We start from the raw sequence: 12,198 nt of genomic DNA on the forward strand, positions 1-12,198 counted from the left end.
TTTAATAATATTTTTTATTTATTTATGACATGAAAATTTGAATAAAAAATTAGCAAGTCATCCACTTAGAGACTAATGACAACATGTGCGTCTTCCCAAGATTTATAATAGATAGACTTGTTAGACTTATGTGTTTTATATCCATTATCAATCATGCAAGAATTTTCATGCTACTATTTTGGAGTTTGTTTTAAGCTATAAAACGCTTATTTGCACACTTTATTTTCTTGGTCAGGCTCTATAAAGTCTTTGGGTTGGTCCATATAAATTTGTTCATCTAGGTCCCCGTGTAAAAAAATAGTTTTTACATCTATTTGATAAATTTGTAGATTAAAAATTACAACAATCGTAATTAAGACTCTAACGGATGCACTCCTAGAAATCAGAAGAAAAAAAAAGTACCGAAGACATCAAGGTCATCTTTTTGTTTAAAGCCTTTGGCTACAAGTCGTGCTTATACTTGTTTATTGACGCATTCGGGTTGACTTTCTTTTCAAGGACCCATTTGGACCCTATGATTTTACAACCTATTGGTAAATTTACCAATTTCCATGTTTTATTGAAAATCAAAGATTTCATCTCATCATTCATAGTCTCTCTCCAAAAAAATTGCATCTAATGATGTTAATGTGTCTGGTAAAGTAATTTTACTTTCCTAATTCGAGCAATATAACCACTTTTGCCACAGATGAAACAAACATTATTGCTTTACTTGTCTTAATTATAAGGAGGTCATTGGTTCCAATTCTTTTGATTAGAATTGCCCTTATTAACTTTGTGAGGTCTACCATTATTTTGTATATTTTTTTTCTTAATCTTTAATTGCGAGTTTTTAAGAAAATGACCATTAGGTAAAATATTATGTTCGGAAGCAATTAAATTTACCTTTATGATATTACCATTATTAGTGTTACCATTGTTTTCATGCATAAGCGCATCTTGCCTTTTTGCCTTCTCCTCTATGCTTATTAGAGATATATACACTTTCTATTTTAACACAATATTTACTTTCCATTTTTTCCAATTCTATTATGTATATATACCATTGTAATCCTTGTATTAAAATAATCAATAAAGAAAATCATTCTTCTCCAATCTTAACATGGTATCAGAGCATACATCTTAACCTATTTTTCTTTTCTCCTTCCTTCCTTGCCGCCGCACACCCATCCAGTTTCTCTTCTCCGTTTTGGCATCGCTCTCTTCTCTCTCTATTTTTTTGATTGTCTTGCAGTCCTAGACGTTTGGCTCTCCTCCACTTGGCTGCAGGTTCCCCGTCGTTCTACTGTCCGTTTCCTAACAAGTAGTTTCTCCATCTCCGGCAGCTTGTATCTTCTTCTCCAGCGTTTCTCTGCTGCAACTCTCGGCACTCTGCTCCGATGTTCAACGCTCTCTCAATTCGCTCAGCCGTCTCTCGTCTTTGTTGGCATTGTCTCAATCCCAATCTATTTCCCCGACATCCCTTCCAGTGCTCACAGCATCTCTCGGCTGCCTCTCTCCGGAATCTCTCTGCTACAACTCTCGCTACTATCTTGTCTCACCCTATCTCAGCACTCTCACATTCCGGCGTCTCTCTACTGCATCTCTCAACACTCTCCCGTCGTCTCCTTTGGGTAACCTCTCCTCTGTTGCAGCTCCGGCGTACGCTCTGCTCCAGTTTCTGCTCGGCTAGTCTTCCACTTCCGCTCGGCTCGTCTGAACAAAATCACGACTCGCCTCTGTTCATCAATCTCCAACATCGTTTCACCATTTTCAGCCCTATTCATTGTCTCTAGGCTCTCTCTCAGTTGGCCGCAGCTCTTTCTACCCTTTCCTTGCTGCCACACCAGCCACATCATCTCCACGGTACTTTTTCAAGCTCTTCTTCTCCACCAGTAGTAGTCACCAGCCGAGAGTTCCTCCGCAGACCATCACAGCCTGCAGCCCCTACTGCATCTCTCAGTTGGTCATTATCTCTCATTTTTTCAGCTGTTCTCATTTCCCTCTGCAACCCGCTACTCCGACTGTCTTCTCCAACGTTCTCAGTTCATGTCTCCGTCCTTCGGCAATTTCTCATAAAAGGGCGATAAGCAGTCTTGTCCGATCATATCTCCAAGTCCTCACCACCGGCGCTCATTGTATTTCTCAGGCATGTGCTCAGGAGATCTCTCTGTTCCAATTCGTACGGCACAATTATTAAATCGAAGGTTCTTTTTTTGGTCGTCGCAAAACTCGGCTTCAACCCGTTTCAGTGATTTTATTTGTCTGAACTATCTGACGTTATGGAAGCATCTGATCCCTCAATGGCTACACATACTATCACCAGTTCTTCAACCTCTTCTGAGATTGCTATCCCTAGTCTTACAAGCAAACAATGTCATCGACTCCTGGCTCCTTTTATCACCCTTGAACTCTAACTCTGCCAATTTTACTGGTAACCTCGCCTCTTGTCATTCTGCTTCTCTTTTTAACACTAAATGGATTGTTGATTCAGGTGCCTCTGATCACATGAATCCCAATTTGTCTTCTCTTAATAATATTCAGCTTCTCAAATAGCCATGCCCTGTTAAGCTTTCAAATGGCGACATTGTTCTTGTAACTCACACGGGCACTATGCGATTTTCTCCTCATTTCTCTCTTTCTAATGTTCTTTATGTGCCTTCATTTAAATTTAACTTATTATCCATCGGCAAACTTACCACTAATCTCAATTGTGTTACTCTATTTTTTCCCACTTTTTGTGTCTTTTAGGACCTATCAACGAGGAGGCTGATTGGAACGTGTGAAGTACGGGATGGGTTTTACCACTATAAACCCCCCTCCACCTCCGTTTTCCACTCTCAATGTATTTCTGACACTACTCTTTGGCATCAACATCTCGGTCACCCTTCCATTTCATATATTCCGAAAACCTTAATATTTCTTCTCCTCATTTGCCTTGTGATGTTTGTGTCAGAGCAAAGCACACTCGTTTACCTTTTTCCTTGAATACACATAAGAGCACATTTTGTTTTAATCAGATTTATTGTGATATATGGGGTGGTTATCCCACAGCTTCACTCTTTGGTGCACATTATTTTTTAACAATTGTGGATGACTACTTACGTGCTACATGGGTCTATCTTATGTGCATGAAATCTGATACTTTCACTTGCCTTAAAAATTTTTGCGCCATGGTCAAAAATCATTTCACTTGTACTGTTAAGCATGTATGCACTGATAATGGTCGAGAATTTCTATCTACCTTGCTTCAAACTTTTTTTTATGATCAAGGCATTTTGCACAAGCGCACATGTGTGGATACACCTCAGCAAAATGGTGTTGCCAAGCGTAAACATCGCCATCTTCTTAATGTGGCTCGGTGTTTACGTTTTCAAGCCAATCTTCCTATTTCTTTTTGCGGCGAATGCATTCTAATAGCCACCTATTTAATTAATCGCACCCCTTCCCCTAGTCTCAATCATAAGCCCCCTTTTGAACTTCTTTTTCAGAAACCACCATTGTATACACACTTGCGAGTGTTTGGATTCCTGTGCTATGCCCAAACCACTCGCCAACATCATGATAAATTCTCTCCTCGTGCTCTTCAATGTGTTTTCTTAGGTTATCATACTCATCATAAGGCTTATCGTGTCTGCGATCTTGAAAACAAAAAAAATTTCATCTCCCGTGATGTCACTTTTGAAGAAAATGTTTTTTCCTATCGTCTCATCTCTCCAACTCTTCCATCTTCTCCAGTCCTTCCTCTTCCTATTCCTGATATACATCCTTCCTACACTTTACTTCCTCCACCATCCACGCCTAACCCTAGCCCCTTATCTCTCTCTCCTTCTCCCTTGGTCCCCTCCCCGACATCCCCTTCCCCTCCACCCCCACCACCACCCCTTCCACCCACCTCTTCACGGCCCAAATGAGCTGTCACACATCCCTCTCACTTAGTTGATTATATCTTCCCTACTTTACCAAAGTCCTCCATGACTTCACAAGTTTCAAGATATCCCTCAGGTACGGTTCATTGTCTCTCCTTTTTTATCTTATCATCGTTTCTCTACCTAACATTTGGCTGTTCTTTCTATTATGTCCCAACATCTCGAACCCACCTCATATTCTCAGGCTATGCTACACTCCCATTAGCGTGATGCCATGACTTTTGAAATCCAAGCCTTAGAAACTAATAATACATGGGTTCTTCAACATCTTCCACATGGAAAAAACCCAATTAGCTATAAATGGGTGTTCAAAACAAAACTTAGGGCCGATGGATCCATAGAGTGACACAAAGCTCACTTGGTGGCCAAGGGCAACACTCAGGTGGAAGGTTTGGATTATCATGATACTTTTGCTCCTGTTGCTAAACTCGTTACTGTCAGGTGTGTTCTTGCAGTGGCGGCCGCTCGAAATTGGCATCTCCTTCAATTGGACGTCAACAACGCTTTTCTCCATGGTGACCTCGATGAGGAGGTTTATATGATCCCTCCCCCGGGTTATTGCAAACAGGAGGAGACTCGTGTTTGTCATCTTCAGAAATCCCTTTATGGCCTCAAGCAAGCTTCTCGCAATTGGTTCTCTAAATTATCTTCTGTTTTAATTGCTGTGGGTTTCACCCAATCTCAGGCCGATCACTTTCTTTTCACCAGCTCTCAAGGTCAGTCTTTTACTCTTATACTTGTTTATGTTGATGACATTCTCATGGCAGGCAATGATCTCTCCGCTATTAGCACTTTCAAAGTCATGCTCGCTCAAAAATTCAAACTCAAGGATCTTGGAAAATTGAAATATTTCCTTGGCCTCGAAGTTGCTGCTCTCTTATTGGCATTTTTCTCAACCAAAGAAAATATGCTCTTGACATCCTCACTAATAGCGGTCATCTAGGTGCTCGTCCCGCCCACTTTCCCATGAAACAAAATCTGAAGCTCAATAATACTGATGGTGCTCTCCTCTCCGATCCAAGCTCGTTTTGGCTTCTCGTTGGACGTTTGATCTATCTCACCATCACTCGTCCTGACCTTGTATTTCTAGTTAACATTCTCAGTCAATTTATGCACCAACCTAGACAACTGCATTATAATGCTATTGTACATGTTCTTCGATACATTAAGGCATCTCCAGGTCAAGGCTTATTTTTTCCTACTGCCAACACTCTTCAAGTCTCAGCTTATTCTGATTCGGATTGGGCTAGTTGTCCCCTCACTCACCGCTCCACCACTGGTTTTTTCATTCAGTTGGGCACAAGTCCAATTTCCTGGCGCACTAAGAAACAAACTACCGTTTCTCGCTCCTCTGCCGAAGCTGAGTACCGGGCACTTGCTTCCACTACTTGTGAACTTACATGGCTCAAAACTCTTTTACATGATCTTGGCATACCGCATTCTCAGTCTATGCTCTTATATTGTGAAAACCAAGTGGCTCTTCACATTGCCCAGAATCCTATTTTCCACGATCATACCAAACATATAGAAATCGATTGTCATATTGTTCGTGAAAAGTTACAGGCTAACCTCTTTTTCACTAAGCATATTCCTAACCATAGTCAGCTTGCCAATATCTTCACCAAAGCTTTGGATCATGAACATTTCCAAACTTTATCATGCAAGTTGGGCATTACGGATCTCCATGCTCCAACTTGAGGGGGAGTATTAGAGATATATACACTTTCCATTTTAACACAATATTTACTTTCCATTTTTTCCAATTCTATTATGTATATATACCCTTGTAATCCTTGTATGAAAATAATCAATAGAGAAAATCATTCTTCTCCAATCTTAACAATGCTAATTCGTGTTATCTAAGTCTCAAGAGACATATCCTTTTACTTGTGATGCATGCTCTTTTGAAATTCTCTTCAAGATGAGGATAACTTGTCAATGATTCCAACTATAACAAGATTATCTCCAATCTTGATGCCTTTGGATGTAACTTCTGCCACTATCGTTTGGAGAGCTTGCTCTACAAAAAATTTTCTGTCCATCATTTGATAGCAAAAAAATTACTTTGTTGTATATTTCTTTACCCCTACCTTCTCGATAGCATACTTATTTTATAAAGTCTTCCAGATTTTCTTTGCAGGAGAATAAGTAGTATTATAATAATCATAAAAATGATCGGTAAGACAATTTAAAATATAAAACTGACATTTATACTCATCCTTTTTTCATATTGTTCCAACTTTTCATGGTGGTTGACCAACTTGTCTTCATTCATGTTGGTACTAATTTTTTTCAGATGCTTCTTGGTAAGAACATAGACAACCTTGAGGATACTGAAGTAGAAAAGCACCTTGCCTTTTTATCCCTTGAAGTGAGCTTCTTTAAATTGAAAGGGCTTGTTAAGGCCTCCAAAATTTTTATTGGATTTTTTAACTGTAGGCTCCATATTTGTTAGTCTCCTTAAAATTGTTGGGAATATATATAGAAAAAAATAAAAAAAAATAAACACAAATCAAATACAAAAAAAATTCACAATTAGGTTGAGACACAAATATCTCACTTTCTTTAAGTAAATTCAAGTTCTCTGCATTTTTTTTGGCTAAGCCCACGAATAGGTGTAGCATAACTTCATTTTGACTTGTCTCCCCCAAGATACAATAACCTGATTTGAATTGTATGACTATTTTCAATTCTACATAAATAGCCTAGTCCAAAGATTTTCAAAGAACACCTTTCTTAAGTTGTGAAAGGATTTGCAAATCACCACGCCTTTTACGTGGGTGAGTATTTCTATTTATAATATTGTTCAATTGTACAATCTAATTACACAAAAAAATTTTTTTAACATCTCCTATAATTAAAGAGGAAAATCAAAATAGATTTGTGTAACACCGTCTACAATCAAGGAGGAAAATCAAAGCAGAAAATAAAAAAGCGGATCCTATGGGTCAATGGAGGAGGATTTACAACAATTCTCAATACCCCTCCCCTCCTCCCCTGCATAAGCTGAGCATGGGATTGCAACTGACGCAAAGCTTGGATTGGAAAAAGGTAAATAACGGCTGTGAAACACGTTTGATGAATATATCAGCAACCTGCAAATTTGACGAAACATATTGAGTGCAAAGGGTGTCGGCAACAAGAAGTTCTCGTAATAAATGGTATTCAAGGTCAATGGGTTTGGCACGCTTATAAGAAACAAGATTCGAGCTTAAGAAAATCTTGCTCTTGTTGTTACAGAGTAACAAAGGCCGATGTGTGAGGGTGACCTTGAGATCACGTAGGAGATGAGTAAGCCATAGAACCTTAGCTGTGGTAAAAGCGAGAGCACGATACTTGAATTCGCAACTAGAGCAGGCTGTAGGCTAATTTTTGGCACTCCAGGAGACAAGATTGTCCCCAAGATAAATGGAATAACCAAAGGTGGAACACCGAGTATTAGGACATTCTACCCAATTGGCGTCAGAATAGGCCAAGAGACCAGTAGATGGTGATGCAGAAAACGTTAAGCCAAAGTGAAAGTGCCCTTGACATAGCGCAAGATACGATTGATGACTTGGAAATGTTCTTCATTTGGAGCATGAAGAAATTGACTAACGAAGTTGACAGACTGAGCAAGACCGGGGCATGTGATGGTCAAATAATGAAAAAGGCATCAACTAAAGAGTGATAAAGAGTAGGATCCGAGAAAGGTGCACTGCCAGAGGAGAGGCGCTGAGGCACAACCATTGGTGTAGCAATAGACTTGCTATCAAGTAATTGAGCATGACCAAGAATGTCATGAGCATACTTGGTTTGAATGAGAAAGAGTCCATTCGGAAGAAAGGAAACCTCAAGGCCAAGAAAATAGCTCAAGGAGCCTAAGTCAGTGAAGGCGAATTTCGCTTGCAGCTGCTGAATGAATCGGTTGAGAAGTGCTAAATTATTCCCTATTACAATGATGTCATCAACATAGAGCAACAAGTAGATGAGATTAGCTTTCCTACTAAAGACAATGAGGGACGTATTAGCACAACTTCAAGAGAAACCAAGTTGCGAGAGAAATGTATTGAAATGGTGAAACCAGGCTCGCAGAGCTTGTTTTAAACCATAGAGAGCCATTTTTAATTTGCACACATAAAGAGGATGTCGAGGATCAACATAGCCGGGAGGTTATTCCATATAAACATCTTCACAAAGAACACCATTAAGAAAGGCATTCTTGACATCAAGTTGACGTAAGGACCAGCGATTAGACACGGCAAGAAAGAGAACAACCCTGATGGTGGAAGCTTTGACCACGGGACTAAAGGCGTCGATGTAGTCAATTATAGGAGGCTCTGTGTAACACTTGGAAGCTAAGCGAGCCTTGAAGCGATCAATGTAGCCATTAGAATGATATTTCGTCCTGAAACCCCATTTGGAGCCCACAATATTTGTATTGGGCGGCCGAGGAATAAGAACCCTAGAATCATTCTTAAGCAGCGCTATAATTCTATATCCATAGTGGCAATCCATACAAGATCCTTAGCAGCAGAGAGAAATCATTTGGGCTCGGAAGTACTGAGCAAGGCATGTAGAAGGGTTGGAGGTTGCACGGTGCTGAAAAGAGCAGGATGCTTGTGCTTGAAGATCCCAGCTTGAGCTCGAGTGACCATAGAGTGACAAGCAAGTGGAGCTAGACTAGACATTGAGGAGGATGGGCCGACGCAGTGGGGAGAGCACCAATGCTTGAGGAATCACATGTAGTAGGATCCAAGGAAGAGGAGGGTGGGCTAGAAACTTGCATGGACTTAAAAATAGGAAAATCATCACAAATGGTGCAAGGGTCAGCAAGGGGTCGTGTAATAGTGGGCACAAGGGATGGATCCAGAGGGGTAGGAATGGAAGTGCATGGCTTTAAAAAAATCAGAGATGATCAACTCCGAAGGGGGATGTGCACGTGAAGAGTCTAAAAATGGAAAGAAAGACTCATCAAATTAAGCATGTCGAGTAATGCAAATACGATAAGTAACGGTGTCCAAGCAACAAAAGCACTTATGAGATGGACTATAACCAATAAAGGTGCAAGGCAAACTATGCGGAGAAAATTTATTAGAAACATAATCACGTAAACAAAGATATACTCGATAGTCGAAGGGATGAAAATGCTTATAATTAAGAGACTCACCATACATAACCTTAAAAGGTGAAAACCGCCAAGGATCGACATGGGCAACTGGTTGATAATGCAAGTCACGATGCTAAAAGCATCAACCCAAAAATGAAGGAAAACATAGGAATGAAAAAGAAAATCAAGACCGGTTTTAGTCACATGATGGTGTTTGCGTTCTGCACGTCCATTCTGGGAAGGGGTGTAAGGACATGACATTTGATGATGAACTCCATTGTCCTGAAGATAAGATTGAAATCGAATACTAGTGAATTCGGCTCCTCCATCACTTTGAAAAATTTTTGTTTTTGTCGAGAGTTGATTTTTCACAAATCGTTGGAAGCAGAGGAAAATATCAAAGAAATCATACTTCAGCTTGATGCGGTAAAGTCATGTGAAACATGAGTGGTCATCTATAAATAACATATAATAGATAAAACTCGCATTTGATTTAACAGGGGATGGACCCCAAATATTACAATGAATTAGGCCAAGCATGGAATTAGATTTACTATCATTAGAAGAAAAATACAATCGATGAATTTTTTCTAACTAACATGCAGAGCACATATGCAGAGTGGGAAGCAAAGAGGTAAGGGATAAATGGCCTTTTTTATTCAATAAAGATATAACAGAATGATTGACATGTACGAGTCTAGCATGCCATAAATCAAATGAGGCATGTAGAGATTTTTTTAGCAAGAACAGATATAAAAGCCTGATTTCCGTGTTTCAGCACCTAAAGACCACATTCTCGTTTACCGGTTGCCACCATCTTTCCTGTTATTCGATTCTGTGCAAAAAATTGATCATTAGTAAATATATTAGTGAATGGAAAACCAGTAGTTAATTTACTAATGGATAAAAGATTTTTGGTAAGGCAAGGGACAACAAGCACATCTAACAGTTGAATATTTTGAGAGGGGCATACATTACCAGTGTGGCTAATTAGAAGAGAGGCTCCATTGCCTATTAGTACACGTGCCCTTACCAGAATATGGTTCTGATATGTCCAATTTACCCAAATGAGGGGTCATATGTGCTAAGGCACCCGTATCTATGTACCAATTAGACTCAGCTTCAGTTGAAAGAGAGCAAGCAGTGGTGAATGCTTGAGGAAGCTGAGCTTCAACCCAATCATATCAATTTTGACAACGATCAACCAATATGGCCCTCGATTTTGTAAGTCTAGCAACGAGAATTGTAATGACAATGGCCACGACCAGGTCCACTATTTCGTTGGTGTCCTCCACGGCAACAAAATTGTTTAAAATGACCACAACCACAAAAGTTAGAAGAGGAACCATGGGTGGCAATGAACGCAGCAAGGGCAGCAGAAGGTTGCTCAAAAGATTTCTAGAAAATAGCAAATCTTTTAGCCTTAGAAACTAGATCGGTGAAGGGTGGAAGGGGTGTGAGCAACATCTAGGCAATAGAAAAGGTGGAGAAATCAGCACCTAACCCCTGAAGAAACTAATGAGATTTGTCCATACCATCAATCGGACGACTCATCACTGAGAGTTGATCACATAACACCCTAAAGTATTTAGAGACGATGTGGTTTTCTCATTTGATCAGTTGCAACTCATCTTGAGATGGAGTTCGCATGTTTTGGAACGATGGTTGAAACAGTTTTCCACGGCAAGCCAGACGTCTCTGGCAATGGTGAGACCGAGCACTTCTGCCATAAATTCTTTAGTGACGGAGGATAGAAGCAAGCTGAGGATGCACTGATCTTGAAGTTTCCAATTTATGTATTTTCGGATTGTTTTAGAAGACTTAGCAGCAGAGGTGGAGTTTGTGGGTGGAGCAACGATGGACCCATCGACATAGCCAAGAAGTCCCTGCCATTCAAGAAGCAGAATAAGCTGATTGCGCTAGAGAAGATAATTTGAGGAAGAGAGTTTAATGGTCACCATATGAATCACGACGTTGAAGGAAAAGAAAGAGGAAGAATCGACAGCCATGGGGATCGATGGGAGGTTGAACCCGTGAGGGCTCTGATATCATAAAAGGATTTGCAAATCACCACACACTTTTACGTGGGTGAGTATTTATTTATAATATTGTTCAATTGTACAATCTGATTACACAACTACAATAAAGGAAATAATCAAAACAAACTTGTGTAACATCTCCTACAATCAAGGAGGAAAATCAAACATATTTGTGTGACATCTTCTACGATCAAGGATGATCTCGTGGGTCAATGGAGAAGGATTTACAGGGATTCTCAATAAGTTGTCAAACTCTCTGGACTCGAATGATAGAATAGTATGATAAAAGTAATGTGAAAAAAAATTTTGTGTAGAGACTATATTTAGAGCCAATGCTTTAAGGTTTATTTATAGGCATACAAGACCCAAAAACAAGATACACTTAATATTTTGAATTTAAGAAACACAAAAATCAAACATTCTATAAATAAATATCTAAATTCAATTAAATAAAAGTCTTAACCCCGAGCTACATGCCCTTTCTAACTTAATTAATTAAAAATATAATTTCAAGTTGCAATGTCATTTTTAAGATGATTAATCAACTTTTTGATAAAATAATATTAAAATAAACTACCATTTATGACTCTAGGTCCTTTACTATGCATTTAACATTAGTACTTTATATGTTTAAATAATAATAAAAAATAACGTGACTTAACTAATGTGCTACAATTTTAAATGAATTATGTGGGGAAAAAAATACTAACAAACAAAACTTTGGTGCTACATATATATATATATATATATATATATATATATATATATATATATCAGTGCATAGCAGAGGAGCCGAGGCACACATTTACACATGCATATGTACACATAAGCCATGCTTTCATGCATAAACTATATTACAAAATATGAAACATTTAAAACGAACAGCTATAAAATTAATATCAAATAGGAAGAACATGAAAATATACATTTTAATTAGTTTAAGTGCATAAACTGAAAGTTCTGTCATTAACTTCATAAAATAGGGATTTTTGTGTACTTTAAAAATAAGGAGTTTAGTATTATTATTAGAAACTTAGGTCATGTTTTGTTTGTGAAATACCTTTTTTTATTTTTTTTATTACATTTTGAATGAAATAACTAAAAATGTATAAAGAACAATTATTTTCTTTATTTTTAAAATTTAAATTATATTCCATCTTTA

The sequence above is a fragment of the Malania oleifera genome, chromosome 12 (genome assembly GCF_029873635.1).
Source record: "Malania oleifera isolate guangnan ecotype guangnan chromosome 12, ASM2987363v1, whole genome shotgun sequence".
Classification (NCBI taxonomy): Eukaryota; Viridiplantae; Streptophyta; class Magnoliopsida; order Santalales; family Ximeniaceae; genus Malania; species Malania oleifera.